Source organism: Onychostoma macrolepis, chromosome 14, assembly GCF_012432095.1.
Source record: "Onychostoma macrolepis isolate SWU-2019 chromosome 14, ASM1243209v1, whole genome shotgun sequence".
In the NCBI taxonomy this organism is placed as follows: domain Eukaryota; kingdom Metazoa; phylum Chordata; class Actinopteri; order Cypriniformes; family Cyprinidae; genus Onychostoma; species Onychostoma macrolepis.
In genome coordinates, this window is record NC_081168.1 from 14,184,688 (window position 1) to 14,197,474 (window position 12,787).

Consider the following 12,787-nt stretch of genomic DNA (forward strand, 5'->3'; position numbering starts at 1 on the left):
AGGGTAATGAATTTCCAAACTAATCTATATTAGCGCTGTTCTCTGAGTCAGGGGCCATGGAGAGATACATAGTGAGCGAGAAAAAAAAGAGAGAGTGGGAATGAGGAAGGGATGAGGACGGGACATGCTCCTTGACTTTCTCTCTTTGCTGTTTGTATGACTCTCTGAACCACACAAGAACTCACTCCAGGGTAAAGATTTTTGAAACTCTTGTGGTTAAGGTTATGGACTGGCATTAACCTTATCAGAAAGCAGCTCTCCAGACAGTGTGTTAAAACAAGGCAGGGAATTCAGTAACACTTGGTGCTGGCCTGACAATGCTCACAGATTAACTTTCATTTGTTCTTAGCACACTTGAGACTTGGAAATAGAAAATCTGAGCTCATTCAGCAACTTGGGAAAGAAGTTTTAACTGTATTTAAACAATATCTCAAACAGTTCAGATTTAAAGTTGTGGTTCTCAACTGGTGGAGCACGGTTCAGAAAGGGTAATGGACAACCAGGCGGGAACAATAAAATTAAAAGTACTGATCATATAATCATCTGTGTTTAGAATAAATCCTGAGCAAAACTATGCAAGGTCAAACACAAGACAACTCTGACTCCATTACTTGCTTGCATGGCTTACTTGTAAGGTGTACTGCGGTGTTTTCTTTCTTTCTTTTTGGATTAGTTGTTTTGTTTTTCCATTCATTCTCCAAACCAATTAGGGTGGTGGGATGCTGGAGCATTGTATTGTATTGTATTACATGTGACCCTGGACCACAAAACCAAAGAAATGATCAGTCTATAATTTTATGGTAGGTTTATTTGAACAGTGAGAGATAGAATAACAACAAAAAAATCCAGAAAAAATACATTTAAAAAAAGTTATAAATTGATTTGCATTTGAATGAGTGAAAGAAGTATTTGATCCCCTATCAATCAGCAAGATTTCTGGCTCCCAGGTGTCTTTTATACAGGTAAGGACAGCTCCTTACCTGTATAAAAGACACCTGGGAGCCAGAAACAATCAATCAATCAGATTCCAAACTCTCCACCATGGCCAACAACAAAGAGCTGTTTAAGGATGTCAGGGACAAGATTGTAGACCTACACAAGGCTGGAATGGACTACAAGACCATCACCAAGGAGCTTGGTGAGAAGGTGACAACAGTTGGTGTGATTATTCGCAAATGGAAGAAACACAAAATAACTGTCAATCTCCCTGCAAGATCTCACCTCGTGGAGTTTCAATGATCACGAGAACGGTGAGGAATTAGCCTAGAACTACACAGATGGATCTTGTCAATGATCTCAAGGCAGCTGGGACCATAGTCACCAAGAAAGGAATTGGTAATACACTACGCCTTGAAGGACTGAAATCCTGCAGCGCCCACAAGGTCCCCCTACTCAAGAAAGCACATGTACAGGCCTGTCTGAAGTTTGCCAATTAAACATCTAAATGATTTAGAGGAGGACTGGGTGAAAGTGTTGTGGTCAGATGAGACCAAAATCGAGCTTTTTGGCATCAACTCAACTCGCTGTGTTTGGAAGAGGAGGAATGCTGCCTATGACCCCAAGAACACCATCCCCACCGTCAAACATGAAGGTGGAAATATTATGCTTTGGGGGTGTTTTTCTGCTTAGGGGACAGGGCAACTGCACCGCATCAAAGGGATGATGGACGGGGCCATGTACTGTCAGTGCCAGGGCATTGAAAATGGGTCGTGGATGGGTATTCCAGCATGACAATGACCCAAAACACATGGCCAAGACAACAAAGGAGTGGCTCAAGAAGAAGCACATTAAGGTCCTGGAGTGGTCTAACCAGTCTCCAGACCTTAATCCCATAGAAAATCTGTGGAGGGAGCTGAAGGTTTGAGTTTCCAAACGTCAGCCTCGAAACCTTAATGACTTGGAGAGCATCTGCAAAGAGGAGTGGGACAAAATCTCTCCTGAGATGTGTGCAAACCTGGTGGCCAACTACAAGAAATGTCTGACCTCTGTGATTGCCAACAAGGGTTTTGCCACCAAGTACTGCGAAGGGGTCAAATACTTATTTCACTCATTAAAATGCAAATCAATTTATAACTTTTTTGAAATGTGTTTTTTCTGGATATTTTTGTTGTTATTCTGTCTCTCACTGTTCAAATAAACCTACCATTAAAATTATAGACTGATCATTTCCTTGTCAGTGGGCAAACATACAAAATCAACAATATATATATATATATATATATATATATATATATATATATTTTTATTTTTTATTTTTTTATTTTTTATTTATTTTTTCCCATTGTATTTGTAGCAATAGCCAACAAGTATGGGTCAAAGTTATTGGTTTTTATTTTATACCAAAAATCATTAGGATATTAAGTAAAGATTATATTATATTATATAGTCAATCAATTCAAAATTTGAATCTAATTAATTACACAATGTGGAGATTAATTAATGGTAGAAATCTGGTCCGTTAAAATTATATTATATTATATTATATTATATTATATTATATTATATTATATTATATTATATTATATTATATTATATTATATTATATTATATTATATTATATTATATTATATTATATTATATTATATATAGTTTTTAAATTTGTTGTTAGACTTCTGCTTGTTCAAGGATGACAGTGCAGGCTATTGAATCTGTTTTTTTTACAACCCAGCACTGGAGATAAGTGTGAATATGTAAAATTGTTTACTTCATTAAAACAAATGAGCAACTGCATGAAAAGTAGGATTACTTGCTGTCATAAAATAAATCCTCTTTTTAGACGGTGTTCTTGGGTCTCAAAGGAATATTTCGAGTTTTTTTTTTTTTCATTTCATAAAACTTTGCCGAAAGCACAGTATAATGGTTAGTTTTATCTTTAAGATATGGATAAAACCCGAACACAAGTGTTTCAAAATCTCTGAGAAATGTTTCATGGCCATCCAGCCAACAGAATACAATAGTCTTTGTTCGCAGTGCAGCTGGTTGAAGTGATTTTATTAAGATACTTGAAGGCCCAAATAAAATGTAATTAGATGCAGCACATTTTTTTTCTTATAAACAGTGGCAGTAACACTAATTCAGCAACTCCAAGCTGAAGATTGCTTTCTAAAGAACTGTGCATGTTTCAGAGAAAAGAAGAGAGAGAGAGGGAGTGGGGAAATAGAAGATTAGTTCTCTCACTTATGAGAGGGGCTAGTGACTTCATTAATTTGGGTCTGACTGATGAGCGGGTCAGAGGCGCTGTTTGATGCATACTAAATGACTGAAGACTCAGGCAGGCACATCTGTGCACGTGTGTGTATGTGTGTGGACATCCTCGCGCTCTCCCAAATACTGACATGCGCACTTACTAACCCAGTCAAAAGCACCTGAAGCCAACAAATAGCATTAAGCAGAATTGGAAGAGAATATGTAACATCTCACGGTCGTGTCGCTCTCAAATAACCCCCTCTCGGCGTATGCCCTCCAAGCTCTGGCTGGAGGTTTTAATGGACTGACAGATTAAGTGGACTCCAGCGGACACCATCAGTCTAATGAGAAACAGATGCTGACCAGATGAGAGCTAAGACCGTGGCACTGGCCAGCTCTCTTTGCCAGGCCAGGGAGTTGGCATGCTGACATGCAATGCAACTATACCGAAAACTACTGGTTAGACATTGCCAGTTTTGTCAGAGCTCCATTTACAGCCTTTAAAGAGTTCGACTTGTGCAGCAGGTGGGCTCATCGGCCCATGATAGAACATCCTATAATCAGACCAGGACAGAGAACCTGTATGTAAAATAGAAAGTAAGGGAGTTTTGCAGTGTAGAGTCAAGCCAGAGATGGAGGTTGTGGTTATATTTGGGTCAGAACCGGCTCAAATAGATCATTTGCATAATTCAATGTTAATGCCACAAACATATTCATCAGTGGATGTACTGAACATAATGTCTGACCGTCATAAACCAGTGGCATGCAATTACAATGATAGGCAAACATGTGGTTTGCAGAAAATATTTGAACTGCACATTTTGCATGTAGTTAAAAATGTTCATTTTATTTAGCCAGATCGAACAGTGATACAATGTTTGTGAGTCAAAATAATAATCAAGCTCATCCCTCCACCATCTCAGTTCCACCTTTATTTCTATTCACTTCTATTATGTAATAAAGATTACAGCAATCAAGCAATAAATAAATAAATATGTGAAATTATGACCTTTTTTAAATTTAGGTTTAATCTATCAAGGCCATTTCAATTACACCTTTATTTCTATTCACTTCTATTATGTATTAAATATTATAGACTTCATTAACTTTAACTAAGGTTTAATTTTGCAGGAAAAATCATATGAAATTATGACAGGTTTTTAGATTTTGGGGTAACACAATACAATAAGCTGTCATTTATTAACATTAGTTAATGTATTAACTAACATGAACAAACAATGAACAATGCATTTATTACACTATTTATTCATCATTGTTAACGTTAGTTAATGAAAATACAGTTGTTCATTGTTTATTCATGTTAGTTCACAGTGCATTAACTAATATTAACAAACACAACTTGTTATTTTAATAATGCATTAGTAAATGCTGAAGTTAACATTAACTAAGATTAATAAATGCTGTAGAAGTATTGTTCATTCTTAGTTCATGTTTACTAATGTTATTAACTAATGTGAACTAATGAACCTTATTGTAAAGTGTTACCGATTTTGGTTTTATTTACCAAATACATTGGGGAAAAATAAGGTAACCTTAGGATAAGCGTTATGCAGTAACTTTCTTTAATGAATTTTATTTGTCAAAATTAATAATATTATATTAATGATACTTTTTTTTTTTTTTTTTTACATTTTAGGGCATTTTTGGTTACTTTTGTATGAAGCCTAATACCATTTCCATTTGTTCAAACAATGGCAATGCCAGATAATAAATCAGCGTGTTTCAGTCAAGTCAGCTAATATTATATTACATTACATTGTTATATTATGTTCTGTTGTTTTCCAGTGTTGCTTAAAGACGTTAAAGTTTAAAAGATAATAATAAATATGATACATCAAGATGATATAGTGCGTTTGCATTTGTCAAGTCACTCTACATAGTATTAAGTGTTTGTTTAAACGCTTTTAAAACACCTTATGGCCTCCATCACACACTACACAGGGACAGCTTGATGACACACTTGCATCATTGCAACTCACTGCCTGTCTGACTTGTATTTTCCTGGCTGACCGGCTCTGGCATATCTCCGGCCTCTCAGCCGGAGGGGCTTTCAATCAGGGCGCCGGGGCTGGAACAAACGATCGGAGCACGGCTGATCCAATTCTGTGTGCCGGGCTGCGAAGGGGAGGAGGGCACTCTTAAACTGATTGTGTTTTCTCCTCAGGGTCCTGTTCCGGCCTTCCCGAGGAACGACCCGCAATTATGACTGCTGACAGGCTCTAAGTCAGTTTCAACCTGACGTCTTTATCAAAATAAAGTGCCGCTCCATTACCACTGGAGAGGAGAAAAGTGAGGAGAGGAGATGGGTTTAGGGAAGATGCCTGCCTTTACTTGCGTGTGCAATATCTTCGATTGCTGCCCTCTCTGGGGTAAGAAAAAGAAAATAAAGCAAACCTAAAGATATCTTCCTGAGCAGGTTTAGCTGAAGCGTGGAGGCCATACGTTTAACCTTGCACTGGTTGAGGATGACTGCTAAATTGCTGTATTGATTGATTTAGTAATCATGGTTCCTTCAACAAGTGCATCAGCTGCTCCTAACTTTTCGCCTGCTCAACTTTATGGCTTTAAAGGCATAATGGTTACACTTTATTTCGATAGTCCACTTTAGACATTCTACTAACTATAAGTAACTTTGTAACTACATGTTAACTAAATGTGAACTAATTCTCATTAATTAGCAACTATATGTCTACTAACTCTCAGTAGGGTAGGTTTAGGGTTAGAAGAATAAGTTGACATATACTTGCAACGTTTCTCGTAGTCAGTATGTTGTATGTTGTGGACCCATCAAAATAAAGTGTTAGAAGATATTAAGCAGACAGTCTACTAATACTCTAATGACTGCTAGTTGACATGTAGTTACAAAGTTACTTACTGTTAGTAGAATGTCTAATAATTTACTACACGATACACATAAAGTTATCTAATGCACTCAGGCAAAGGAACACACTCTAAATTCAAAACTCTTACTGCACTAGTGGTTCAGAGAGAATTGGCGATTAGAAGTAAACACTGCAGTTATGATTTTTATTTTTTAAGTTCAACAGATAATTATTGGTGTCTTTATCACATATGCTGTTCCAGAGCAGTGATATCAGAGAACGAAAAAATTAGATCTACAGGGAGAAGGCAATTTAAACATGAACAAAATAGAATAATGACTTTAGAACTCTTGCATAATGTACATCTAGTTTTAATCTTAGACAGTAATTCACATGCCTGTTTTCTCTTGTGTTTCTCTTTTCTAAGAATAAACTCAGTTATAGCTCAATTAGGTTTCTCAATTTAGCATGTTGATTTAGTGTAATTTATTATTTACAAAAAAAAAAAGTAAAATGATCAAATTAACATTTATTTTAATTATTGTTTTTTATTTCTTTTTATTTTTTATCAAATGCAAAACAGCAAGACAGTGTGCTGAAAATACAGGGGTTTTGCTTTTTTTAACTTTTTACTTGACAGGATTGTAAAAATGCTGCAGACATGGCATGAGATGCAGAGAACAGTTAATGCCTGTTTACTCCAAGAACAATAACAATAACTGTAAAGATAACAATAATTATAATAGCATCTATATCATCCTCTTTCTGTTTATAATAAACACACACTACCGTTTTGACATCTGCCGCTTTAAATGTTCAAGCTGGGTGGATTCTGATTGGGTGTCAAAGTTTTTATTCTTCATCAGCTGTCCATATCGTCTGTTTATTCTAAGCGCATGCTTGTCTGCTGCTTGTCAGGATGGATTCTGATTGGCAGTCAATGTTTTTTATCATTCATCAGCTGGAAAAAAAAAATAATTCTGAAAGTGATTCCATGATATTGTTTCTCTGTGCCTTTATCGTTATAGCTGTGGTGTGGCCTCTGCTATTCTTTAAAATAGAGAACGATTTTTAGAACTATATCTTTATCATTATCTTTATAGTTATTATCCTTGGTGTGAACAGGCCTTAACTATGTAGAATGAGAGTTTGTGATAAACTTATATGTAATTATATGGAAATAAAAAAAACTCACAATATATTGTTTTTTAAAGATTTTTGTAATGCGATTAATTAATGCATTAATGCATCTGACACAATTTGAATGAACCTCATTTGGGGGCTTTTCGTAACAAATGTTGATTTATGTAAATAATTTGATTAATTCAATTTGCATATCATGTATTCAATTTGTTTAAAAATGTATTTGACTGACAGTCCTACACTTAATATATTCCAGTGTACAATAATACTCCACAATGAGCTGCTCCAGACAGTCTCTTTTGCACTCTGCAGACCATTTGCATTTTGTAATCCCTGTGAAGCTGCTATTTCCTTAATTGCATAAAGTCACTTAAAACGTTTTCTAACTGTTCCCGCGATGACCTCCCGCGTGCTTTGAGAAGCCATTGATGGAAAAACCGCTGACTGAGAGAGAAAGAAGGGAACAAATGACAGAGAGAGATTGGAAAACAGAGCTAGGAGAGTTTGTCTTTCTCCATCCACGCTCAGGTGTTTGTGTGTGTGTCTATACATTTGTGCCAGAGTGTGTGTCTGAGTGACCTGCCTTTGGGCTCATTGACCCATGATACTCGCTCAACCGGTCCAGTTCTGCGTGTCGCTGTCAAGGGGTCACACACATAGCCTGAGAGCAGCTATGTGTGAGACAAACTCCCCTCGTCTCTTCCGGCCTGCTAATAAAGTGAGCCATTCCGTACGCCCAGTATGTGACCCTGTCTACCATTACGCCATAAACCACAGCCAGCAGAATAGAAGCATTTAGTCCACTGCACAATAGCCTTCTTACTCTCATTCAAGCTGCACAACCACCACACAGCCTTTTAACACACGTCGCAGTGGCATGTGGGCACACACCAGAATAGACCACAGACTGAAGAAATAATCAGATGAATTCATGCATCGATGTGTCAGATTACTATTATTAGCCGGACCAGTAGAATACAAGAACAACAGTAAGATAACCCTCTAAATCACAGCCGTTATTTAAGGTACATGCCAAAACGTGTCACGTTGTCAGAATTGTCAGGTCAAAAGCAAGCCTGTGTTTATCAGAAAAGTAGAAAGCCTTTTCTACAAAATAGATTTGGTAACATATATCTTCATTGCCTTCCATATGTATTCCTCTAGTCTAGATGAAATAAAATAGTAAGATGATGACACTTGTTGCGTACCGCTTAAAGGGAGTATGTATCTTTGTTTCAGACCTCATTCCACTGCTAATGGGACAGGAAGTCATATAAATGCATACGATATAAGTTAAAAGGGATAGTTCACTCAAACAATGAAAATTCTTCATTGTTTCCTAACCCTGATATTGTTCCAAACCTGTGTAACTTTCTTTCTTCTGTGGAACACAAAATGAAAGTCAGTTGGGTCTGAAACACAATTGGCCTCCACTGATTTTCATTATGTGGACAAAAAAAAGAAAATACACTGAGAGAAAATACTATATTGTTACACAAAAGAAATTAAGTCTTACAGGTTTGGAAGGAAATGAGGGTGAGTAAATGATGACAGAATTTTCATTTTTGGGTGAACCATAACTATAATTTATGCATTTTCTGCATTTATATGAGTTTGTGTCACACAAGCAGTGGAAAGAGGTCTGAAACAAAGATACATAGCCGATCTCGTGCTCAAATGTGCCACATGTTGTGGGTTATTAAGAGAAAGGCATTAGCAATTCAGTTTGATTTACAACTTCTGAAACGAGCCAGTCCAACATCAATTCAGTCCCGTGTGCTAATTTTTTTCATTCGTTCGTTTCGTTTTTTCCCAAGAGGGACATCTCATCCATCATTGAAATGACATAGTACATCATGAAGTCTTTTTTTTTTTTTCAGTCCATTGCTGTCTTTGTCAGGAGTCAAGAGAGAAGAATCTTGGGGACATAAAAAATACTTACGCCCTATTGACAGATTTACCGGTGCACTTGGTCCAGGTTCTCTACAGTAAAACATCTAAACATCTCTGGCAGTCTTACTAGCTGCTAAAAAAAAGAAAAAAAAAAACATCGATTTCGCCTCGCAAACGAGTAGGCAGGCGAAAAATGTTGATCAATGAAAATGAAAGATAAATCTAAATGCAAATAGCCCTGCACTTTCCACACGCATTAATGTATCTATTTGCAAGTCTTAGAAGCTGAAAGCCATGCCGGTTTGATATCTGTTCGTTTCCTCCAATAGAAGCAATAAATATCCCCTTGCCGTTGTGAAAATTCGGTGCTAAGGGAGAAATTTGACAGTGGATGAATCAAAGACTATTGTAAATGAGACTGGTATGAGTGAAGGTGAACGTCTGAAGAAAAAGTTGTCCTAAACTGGCTATTTATCTGCGTGCCTGGTGTGCTCACACATGCGTGTTGTGATTTGACTGACAGGTGGACAGTAAATATCCCCCTTGCGGAAGTGAAAAGTCCGACACCAGCTGATCCAATCAGATGTCAACTAGGATTTTATTAGACGTCAGAGAGAATGAGCACATCCATAGTCCTTATGCCAGGTTATCACACATACCACAAAAAACTTTCTTTGTCCTTTATTTTCTGCTGTTTAATACAAAGCAACATAAAGAGATTGTGTTTGTCTAGGACAATGCAACTACTTGGCGAAAAAAAAAAAAAAAGCTACAACCGGCCTTATCTGGTTTAAACTGGTCAACAAACTAAATCAAGCTGGTCTAGTTTCGCAATAGGTTTTGCTGGTTTAGCCGGGCGAGCAGCTTGTCTCTCAGCATGATCAGTTTAAAAGTTCCCAAAATCCCTGTAAAATCAACAACACGCCAATTTTATTGAGTTATAAGACCTGCTAAGACCAGCAGACCAGCTTAAGTTGTTGTTTTTTTTTCAGCAGGATAAGATTGGAAATATGATTTTTTTTTTTTTCATGGCACTAACAATGCCATAGGAAGTGTATGAACTATTTAAATGTATATGTTTAACACAATGTAATTTGTTTTGGATAAAAGCGTACGCCAAATGCATAAAATGTAAATGTAGTTTAGTTAGAAAAACAGTAGTGGCTAGGGGAAAAATGAAGTGCATAAACATAACTGGAAATGCCCCCCAAACCGTATAATTAAACTGTGAGGCAAAGTGAGTGACAAATATCTTCTTGATTGGCTGTGTAAAAACAATTAGACCTCGATTAGAAATTAACCGCTATGTGGAGCGAGAGACTCCCATTCTCCCCATGAATTAAAGCATAATTGATTGGATTGAGATGATATTTAATGAAACATGTATTCCATTATTTGACAAATTACGTTAAGCACTACAGCACCTGAGCTGGAGGCCGAACCGCCCTGACCCAGGCCTGGATAATTGTACTGATTGTCTGTTATGTTATTCAAACGTACTCCAGTTCAGTGAAGTATGTAATTTTAGTCAGATCTTCATTTCTGTCTGAGCTTCAAATTCAAAAGCCGTGTAACATTTTCCATTCAATTTCATTTCTTCAAGTTAAAGTGAATGTTCATTTTTTCCTCTTTTTTTGTGACATTACAAAGTATGCCATGTGATAGCTGATGTTTAAAGGGGTCAAATGTCTTCTCTGCTTGTCTTGTTTAGTGAAATCCGAGCGAGAGGTTCCTGTTTCGAATGTCTTGCTAATGACGCTAAGCTCAAGGTCTGTGTTAAACTGTGAAGTAGGTACAGGTGACCTCTCGCCTTAAGGATGACCTTTTTCTGTTCATTTCAGCAGTTTGAACCGCCCCAGGTGGCCCACACTTCAACAGAAATATCTTTAATTATCTTCAGCTTGGCACAAAGCAATGGAAACTACTGAAAACTACTCAAAGTATTCATGGAGTGTGTGCAGATAAGTGTTCATGAGTAGGAAATAAAGTGAGTTCAAAGAATTACAAATTGTAATGAAAACAATTACATGTTAGGCTGTAAAAATGACTCATATTAAAGGAATATTACAAGAACAATTTAAGCACAGTTGTGGCATAATGTTGATTACCACAAAAATAATTTTGGACAATTTGGACCATTTTTTTGGACAATTAATAAGCAGAAAATCTTTTCACAATTGTTTTAGTGGTTTGATGAAATATAAAATTGTATATAACTTTACACAGAAAATAAGGTTAACAAGCAAGTTTTTTTTTTTTTTTTTTTCTTTACACTAAAACTATTTTTAAAATGCATATTGTTTACGTAACATGCATATTATATTTATGTGGCTATACTACTGAAACAATTAGAATATGTAAGTTGCAAACCATCAAACATCATTTAAGAAGTTTCCAAGATTCAATAAAGTGAGACTAAATCACTCGTTAGTGCTTTTAGGCAATATTAGAATTGAATAAGACCCCTAATCAAAAAACATAAGCACTTCATTTTCCATTTAAGGTAGAGATTCTTGCATCCTATATTTTAACATTTTTTTTATTTTTTGTTTTTTTTATGCAAACACATGTGCTAGCTGGCATCTTCGACTGTTGCCTCCCATGTCCTGACTGCTATGTTTTCAGATGCCAAGCCAAGTTAAAAGTAGTTCAGTTATTAAAAACACATTTTGAAACCCCTGCATTCTGTTGCCAGGCATGTCACCTCAAAATATGGAAAGGCATTCAAAGCTTGAATTGATGATAGGAAACCCCTTATTATGGAATTTATATACGGGTCAGGAGGCATGATAAATTGTGTTATTTTTTACAGTGTTATCATGGTTATTCACTAAATTACTGCATTAAAAAAAAATGCAATGTTTATGACTGGCATCCTTCCCTCGCAAACTAATCCCAGGTGAAAAACAAGTACACTATTACAAGTACACTATTTTCGCGCACTAATTTTGTACTTAATATACTAAAAGTAATTATTTAGTACTTCTTAAGATAAACTTAAGATCATCTAAGTGTACTCAACTGTGCTATTTTGAGACACCATGAATATGAACTAAAATGCACTTTTAACATACTATCTTTGCATTTAAAAAAATGTATTTATTTACCACTTGTAGCACACTTGAACCCATCTTTCATACACTAGTACACTCAAGTGTACTACAATTGGTAACTAAATATTTTTTTTTAAATACAAAGAGAGTATGTTAAAAGCACATTTTAGTTCATATTCATGGTGTCTCAAAATAGCACAGTTGAGTACACTTAGATGATCTTAAGTTTATCTTAAGAAATACTAAAGAATCACTTTTAGTATATTAAGTACAAAATTAGTGCGCGGAAATAGAGCACTTCAAGTACATTATAGAAGTGTACTTGTTTTTCACTTGGGATAACATCTGCAATACGGGACTGCGACAGAAGTGTGCCTTTTTCATCACAACACACATTCTGTTCTTCAATAATTTATATCTAGAAGTTTCAAACGCCTAGCTTGCACATGTTTACCATTTGATTTCCGTCATATGATATATTTGCCTGTAATTACCAGTGGAGGAATGTTAATGCAATCTGTGAATGATTAGATTGACTTTGTGGCCACGATTACTTCCTCTGGCTTTTCCACTAGAAATTTAATTCACCCGTGTAGTGAATACAAGCACAGTGTATAAAATGAGATGAACGCTTAGATGGTAAGTGCATTTGTGCTCCTTTGGCGTAGC